General features: G+C 41.4%; 1 non-coding gene across 1 annotated transcript; it reads right to left on the bottom strand.

Moving 5' to 3' along the window:
* Window positions 1–3,901: 3,901 nt before the first annotated feature.
* LOC141650129 (small nucleolar RNA R71) lies at window positions 3,902–4,008 on the bottom strand. Its single transcript, XR_012546186.1, has one exon. It is a non-coding gene; the product is annotated as a small nucleolar RNA R71 (small nucleolar RNA).
* Window positions 4,009–7,041: the final 3,033 nt, after the last annotated feature.

Raw genomic sequence — 7,041 nt, 5'->3', positions numbered from 1 at the left:
CCTGGATTCATCCGCGGAGTCACCTATTACTTCACTTTCATGGGGAGGCAATCTTCCCTCTACGGCATAGATCCGTCCCTCGATGGTCTCAAGGCGATCATGGACTTGGTCTTGGGTAATTTGGATTTGGGCTAGTGCGGCTAGGATTCGATCATTACCATCTTGAAGTTGGTGGAGATTTGTTTCGCTGGATCCAGGCATCTTGAAAAACTGGATAAGAGATCGATGACGAATCAAAACACGATCGACCGTTCTAACACACTTGCTAAAAGAAGAATGTTTTGACTCGTGAAGTGGGTGTGTGCCACTTGTGTTGAGTGAGCTTTGAAGAAAGACAAGGTTTTTGAAAATGTGTATCCTAGTCAACTATAGTGTAGTTGTAGGAGTGGACTCAAAATGAGGTTTTGAAATGGGCTTGTGGCCCGAATTTTGACTCGACAAACGGACAGAGTTTCGACTGGGTTTTGCGCTAATCAAAGGCCTATTTTTCGAAATTTTGATTTAAAAGAGGGTTTTGATTTTTGCAAAATTGTCATGGTTTTGTTTAGAAATGGTGATCACGTAAGGTACAAGCATTTATACAAGCATTATAACGGGATGCTGAGTGCATTTAAAAGGGTTTTGGTTTAAAGGGTGGGTTGCCATACCGAACCATCAAACCCGAAGTCTGTGGAGAGGCTCGTACCAAACAAGAGTAAGGCCGATTCCTAGTCCATTTCCTCAAGTAGTGAAGGCCCTTGATACAAACAAGAGTAAGCATCATTGTATGGATGACGTCAATCGCTATCCATCCTTAGGCCCAAATAAGAATTAGGACCGTTTAGACGGGACGATTGGTCGAATGGATTGGGTTGGGCCTAGGAAGGCCGAGTGAAACGGTCTAGGAAGACCGAGTTATGAAAACCGACAATTGTCTTGTACAAATTATTCCCTAACCTTGTTCAAGTTTCACCCTTGCTACACGTAAGTGTATTATCCCCAGCGGAGTCGCCAAACTGTGGACATCGGGGGCCTACGGGGGCGCTTGGGAGGAAGAGAACAAGCGTTTGCATTTTTGTTGGAGTCGCCACCAATTTTTATGGGAAATTGGAACCGTTCGAATACCTCGCGTCATGTCAAAACACAAAGTAGAGACATGAACACTAAGCAATCGTTACCCTTAGCATTCTGTGTCTAGAATGACTCTCGTGGATGCCAATGAACACGGGTGCTCACGGAGATCTGGAGTAAGGGGTGAGGGTACGTATTAGGAAGATCTTTTGATCGAACACCTAATCCCGCCCGCCTCGATAGCGGCCTCTACTAATTATTAGGGAAGTTATTCGTACTCGATATATCGTCGGTTATATGCATGCAATGCAACATCCAAGTTTTAATCCTAACATGTGAAAATTAGGCTAAGTCGGTTGACACGTAATTTAGCATACAATTAATGTCGAAGTAGGATTTAATGTTCAATTACATGTGAAAACATACAATGAATACAAGAAATATGATTAAAACAATAAAAGAAAATTACAATAATGAAAATTACAATAATTACAATGGATTAGGCGATTTATGTCGAAAATACCTTTAAAACGGATAATTTGAGAAAAACGAATAAAAGAAAGAATCAACGAACAAATCAGAAGGAGATAATACGATTAATAGTTAATTATACGTAAGCTAAATAACTAAGTCAAGGCAAAAAACGGAGTTCAGGGACAGAATTCAACCCGGAACAGGCGCAGCAGAGCTGCGTCTCTTGGAATAGGCGCAGCAGTTGCTGCGTCTGTTCCTGACCTGAATTCTGGCTGTGAAGCCGGAATTGCATGTTGTTAATATCAATTGGTAAATTTAATGATTGATTAAATTATTTACTCGGATGAAAGTAATTAGCAGGTTATTTACATGTGATTAAAGGGTCATAAAACAATAAAACATGGATGAGACGGAATAAAGACGGTTTAATTACATGGATGAATGATGGATTAGTGACATGAGTGAATGAAATAAACTAAACAAGATGAATTAATGACGAATTAATGACGAATAATATAAGATACAGATGAAAATATATCAAAGAAGTGAATTACAGAAACCCAATATGAACAAATCGAATTTCTATAACCCGGATTGAGTTTTATGACGAAAACCCGCAAATATGAGATTACTTGGGATTTAAGTCGAATTAATGACGAATTAAACATGTTAATGATGAATAAATAATACATGTGAAATTAATATGTGTTTGTAACAAAGAATTAACGAAAACAAACGAAGAACGAATTACAGAGGACGAAGGAAGAAGAATGGAAGCAGGAACTGCGGCAGCCTCACGAAGAGGCGCAGCAGGAACTGCGCTCCTTCGAAGAGGCGCAGCAGTTGCTGCGTCCTTTCTCGACGGTTTGTCTTCTGGAAATCCGTAAAAAAGGGTTTTAAAGCACGGTTTTAGAAATCGGTTTTAATTGGTATTTTCGACGTAAACCTTACATTAATGATTACAAAAGGTAAATAACAATAATTAAAAGAGAGATTTACACCCTCAGACTTACATATTTGACGAAACGAGAAGGACTAAGATATCGATTAGTGATGCTCGACGCGAATGTAACGAAAGTGCCCTCGTAAGAGGAAAACGATTAGATTAATTAAGTTGATTGATTGTGGAGTTGGTCAAATTGGTCGGTCATGCAAACGAGGCTGGTACTCAGAAGGATCCGAGCTTACGTGGTCGAATGTTCAAGCACGTAGACGCCAAAAAGTAAGAACAAAGGTCTAGAATGCAAAGGGAGAAGAGAAGGGCGGACACTCGCGTGAGAAATATGAGGAGCGAAGGCTCCTATTTATACTAATCACGTGAAGGAATTAGGGTTTCGGAGACTCTTTGGAAGTGAATCTCGGAAAGATATAAAAAAGATACGAGAAATTACGCAGAAAAGGACCTGGGAAGAGGCGCAGCAGCCACTGCGTCTCTTGGAAGAGGCGCAGCACCTGCTGCGTCTGTTCCCAAGTGGTTTCCTCCTGCGGAAGAAAGATTTCCGTATTTAAGTTATGGTAGGACGGAATAATTTGGTTTTCCTTAATATTTTATGTGAATATTTCGGGAAATTGTTTACCAAAGGATAAAGATTATGAAATATCTATAAAATATGGAATAGAAATATCCGGAACATTCCAGAACATTCTGACTCGGGATTTAACGGTTATCAGAAAATGAAGACGGTTTTAGGCCCGGACTCCAAATGTACTCTAATTACTGTCAAAACGACCGTATCGGCACGTAGATGACAACTAAGAGGTAGACATTAATATTTGATCAATCACTTGACGATAAACTTATGAACTGTCACAAATCGTTTCGCGTAGCAAACATGCGGCCCAATCATCACCGGGTGGTTTGCGGGAGGTGTAGAAATGAGGTATCTACAATACCACAACCCCACTTCAACCAAACAATACAATTGAGATCCCTATAGAAAATCCCTTTCACAACTTTCCACTTCCAAGCCCACCGCAAACACCACCCCCTCATATATCAAACCCACAACCACAAATGGCTCTATGAGATCACAACCGGCCTAACCATAATAATTCATGTAACCCTATTAATTTTGGCACTTTGGCTCCCAACAACTTTGAGATGCATGCCGCCCAAGTTGGGTTGATCGAGAAGGATTTGTTCGGGGGGCATATTGAAGAAGATGCTCATGCTCACCTACGAAAGTTCAAGCGAAAGGTCTCAATGATGAAGAAGAACGGGGTGTCCGAGGACACACTAAGGATGATGTTATTCCCATTCTCTTTGACGGGTAAGGCGGACCGGTGGTTGAATATTCACCCTCCGGATACATTCACAACATGGGACGCTTTAGCTAAGGCGTTCATGGCCAAGTACTATCCATCATCCAAGACCGCCATGCTTCGTAATGAAATCCATACTTTCCAACAAGAAGATGGGGAATCCTTGGGTGAAGCTTGGGATCTATATCAAGACCTTATTGCTAGTTGTCCTCACCATGGGATCCCGAAGTGGTACATCACCCAAACCTTCTTTCAAACATTGTTGCCTAGAACTAAAGAAATGGTAAATGCCTCCGCGGGGGGAGGATTTGATCATTTAGGTGATGAAGAAGGGACGACACTAATAAAGAAGATGGTAGACTCGGAAGCAAATTATGGCTCAAGAGGAAATATGCTTAGGAGAAATGGCAAATTTCCTAAGGAGAACTCTTCTAATGCAAATGCCGAGACAAATGCTAAGCTTGATCTTCTCAGCAAGCAACTTGAGAAATTGCAAAGGAACCAAGTTCATCATGCCACCACCTCACATGGTCCACCCATGGAGGAAGTAGCTCAAGTTTTACCTTGTGAGCTATGTGGGTGGGGGGGGGGGGGGGAATGGCCACACTTTTGACATGTGTGCCAACAACTATAATGGTGGGTATGAGGAGAATGTCCAAGATGTTAATTCCTTTCAAAGCTATAACAACAATACATGACCACCAAGCTTGAATGGCTTAAGTTTAATCCTCTTGACGGGCGTGAATATTGGCAAATCAATCACCGTAATTCAATCCCGCTCCCCAATGCTTCCGCGATAAAAATTGAGCAAGACAAGAGTGATTACCTCCTCCCGCTTGAAGCGGAGGTATCCACCGACCAATCTCCCCCTAATCCTCCTCGTGTGTATTCGAGGGATAGTCGAGCGGCGACCGCTTCCACACTCCAATACACTATGTTGCAGACCCACCAACCCCCACCATGGCAGTTCCAATCCGGTGAGGGGTCTTCCTCGGGTCAGCCTTCCTACCCTCCCTTACCACCTGCCCTTACTGAGTGGATGGAGAGGATGGATATTTCCGCGGCTAAGGCCGCAAGTGAGAGAGATGTGTTGGGGCGGAAGTTGGACCGCATTTACTACGACCAGTCCACCGCCTCCTACCCCGTCTACGATGATTTTTGTAGGCGGGATTACGTCACCTATGATGCCCCGCACCCGTCCTATTTTTCATGGCCCGACGGGAATTACCAGAGCACGGACGGGAAGATGGTTCACGGGGGTCTTAACCTCCAACCGGACTACTTCTCTGCCCCTATTTTTCCTCCTAGGCCTGAGTAATGTCCGGAGGGGCATGACGCCCATTGGGTGGGGGGCATCCGCCCCTACTTTGCTAGTGATGTAGGCGCTTTGGGGTCCGGTGGTGTATTCATGGGTGATCCTTCTTCGGGTGGTGATGGTGAAGTGATGATGATGAGTGGGGACTTCATGGGAGGTCTCTTGGATACCGGCGGTAGTGGAGCTGACAAACCTTCAACCCCGACGATTTGATTCAAGGCTCCGAGTTTGGAACCGGAGAGGATGATGATGACATGGCTTCCGACTCTTGAGTGGCGAGTTTGTGGCCCACCTTCCTCCCAATTCAATCCAAATGACGAGTATGTTTTCCCTTATATCCAAACTCTCATTCATATTTCACTTCCGCATGCATTTAGTATACTTGTATCATATGTAGATTAGTAATTTCATATTAGATGCATTCATATATTTTGCATTAGATTTCATTTCTTGTACAAATCGTCACATATAGGTTGCATTCATATAGTTTAGTTGCATTGTTATTTATTTCTTGCATTTAGACTAATTCATGCATTGTGCATCCTATTGACAAAACACAAAAAATTTGAAAATTTGAAAATTCCACAAAAACATGTTATTTAATTTTGACTAAAAATTGCCTCTTAACCACACTTCATCCGTCATTGGATGTTGTAAATAATAAGCGTGGGGAGAAGGCCTCAAAAAAAAAAAACATGTCTTTCTCTTTTTCAATTTCCTCCACACATTTATTTCCATTGGAAATATGTAAATAAATAAGTGTGGGGAGGAAATTTTATCATTTAAAAATACCAAAAACATGTTATTTACTTTCAAATATTCAAAAAAAAATCCAAAAACATGTTCTTTAATTTCGAAAAATTCAAAAACCACCAAAAATATGTTGTTTATTTTTCTTATTCTCTCCCTATACTTTGTTCCATTGAGGACAATGTAAATTTCAAGTGTGGGGAGGGAAATATCCACTCTGTGAAAATTGTCTGTATTTATTCATATCATTATATTCTTGTAAATTTAAGAAAATTCAAGAAAATTCCCTAAAAGTCGAAAAAATTCAAAAATCACAAAAATATTGCATTGTGTATATATATGTATGTGTTTGTTGACTAACCTTTGCCATACATCGACCATTTAAGGCAAAGAGGAGCTAGAAGACCGTCTGGTAAACTCGTTCTAATCTCTTACTCCTCTACCGTTCTTTCTTTATATATATTGCATATTTGAAAGAGGATGGGAATTTTGATGCCTTGGATGTTCCTTCTGGGAACTTTTGGATTGGTGTGTTGGTATTGATGTGATGTTAGGTCTAGTCAACTTGTTGCATGTTTATATTCTTGTTATGTTCAAATTTTGCATGCATATGTTCTTGTATATACATGTTTTCAAATTCAAGTTTTGCATCGGTTTGTAAATAAAGTTTTTAAAGAAAGAACATGGTCTAGGAAGGGAGTCAAATGCCCCTAGGAGGATTACGCTCCGATTGTGCCTTCTCCCTCCCCGTGGCTCGTGTCCGTGACCGTTTGGTTAGCCATAGGAGATGGAGTCCGTTCGTTGAGTCTTGACTACCTTGCGAGATCAAAGGCCGTAGACTAGGCCTAAGTCTCGACTTATCTACTCAAAGGTGAGGATTAGAGCCTCCTTGGGGTCGGTACATTCATACCCGACCCCCATTTTAGGATTGTGAGTAGGTCTCCTCGCGAGACGTGTTTTGTCTAGACGCATAAGTGTGTCATCCTATCCTTAGATCATGGGTTGCTCTGTTTTTCATGCACGTTTTATGAAATGAATTTGTTACAAATAATTGAGCCTCACATAACCTAAAAAAGCCTTCTTTTGACCCTTTATATTAGTTCCCTTTTTGCATACACCCCTTTCGAGCCTTAGCCTATTTCATTTGGCATAACCACAAAATGAACCACATCCCATAAACGACCTTCCTT

The sequence above is a fragment of the Silene latifolia genome, chromosome 3 (genome assembly GCF_048544455.1).
Source record: "Silene latifolia isolate original U9 population chromosome 3, ASM4854445v1, whole genome shotgun sequence".
NCBI lineage: Eukaryota > Viridiplantae > Streptophyta > Magnoliopsida > Caryophyllales > Caryophyllaceae > Silene > Silene latifolia.
The sequence above is the reverse complement of the archived record's forward strand: the minus strand, read 5'-3'. Positions and strand labels throughout refer to the sequence as shown.